The sequence below is a fragment of the Stegodyphus dumicola genome, chromosome 2 (genome assembly GCF_044657685.1).
Source record: "Stegodyphus dumicola isolate Sdum_Otavi_A_Nest chromosome 2, ASM4465768v1".
Classification (NCBI taxonomy): Eukaryota; Metazoa; Arthropoda; class Arachnida; order Araneae; family Eresidae; genus Stegodyphus; species Stegodyphus dumicola.
The window spans coordinates 79512381-79513739 of NC_140769.1; positions in this window are offsets into that span (position 1 = coordinate 79512381).

Sequence of the window (1359 nt, forward strand, 5' to 3'; positions counted from 1 at the left end):
GCCAAAAATATTTAACAAAAAGAAAGGGGAGAACTCTTAATGTTATGCAATGAAAGGAATGGTTTTTTTATTTCTATAGCAGGCTACACTTCCTGACAACAGATAAATTAAGTACACAAAGTAATGAAATCTTGCATCTTAAAAAGAAATCAGATTTTTTTTCTGGTAGTAATGAGGAAAATCTGAAAGTATTCATTCGTAAAGGTTTTCTAAAATTGCCAGAAGAAAACTTCCCAAAAATGCTACTAAATATTGTTATCAGCCGATAGATGGCATTGTAGAAAAGCCGCCGATAGAGGGCGCACGATATCAATCGAGAATCGGGAAGCGAGAGAATAGGATTGATGTTAAGAATGTTCCGTAATGATATGTATATATGTATATATTTATTGTAATAATAAAGCATTTATAAAATGCAAGAGTTATCCCGATAGAATGAAAAGTGAAAGCTCGACTTACCCCTAGCCGTCCTGAGATTGATAACGGAGATTAAAGCTAACATTTCAGAAGCGGGATGATTGATGTAAGTACGCATTGAATGACTCGCATACCAAGAACGTCGAAGAAGGGTAAGTTTCGTTTTTAAAGATTTGAATGCATGCGAACTGTAGAATAATTCTAACAGAATTTAGAAGTATAGAATTATATTATTAGGTAATATTATGGATGAGAATACAAAGAAAGCTTTAGATAAAGCAAAAACGAAACGTAAAACTTTAAGAAGGTTAACAACACAAGTAATTAACAGAATATGTGAGCTATTGGAACAGGATATTGTAGATACAAAATCATTAGAAGAATGTGATATGAATCTAAAAGGAAAAGCAGATCAGATATTTAAGTTAGATCTAGAAATTGAGAATTTAATTCCTGAAGTATCTGATCTGGAAACAGAAGTCGCGAATAATCAGGAATACAGAGAACGTATAATCTACGCGAAATCGAAAGTTAAGAACTATTTTCAGAATTCAGATAGAAATAAGGGAGATTTTTCGTTGAAGAATAATTCTTCACTTATTTCGAATAGTGAACCAGACAAACCAAGAATAAATTTGCCGAAACTTTATGTAAAACCGTTTGAGGGTAATTTAGAGAAGTTTCAGGAATTTTGGTCAGAGTTTGATAATGCGATTCACAGTAACGAACGCTTATCTAAAGTAGATAAATATAATTATCTTAAAGCTTTCTTGAAAGGACCAGCCTTAATTAGTATTCAAGGACTATTGGTATCGGAAAATAATTATGATTTAGCAGTTGACTTGCTTAAAGAAAGATACGGGAAAAAAGAAATTATTGTAAGATCTCATATTAACCATTTGTTAAATTTAAGTGCAGTAAAATCGGCTTCGTATTTGAAAC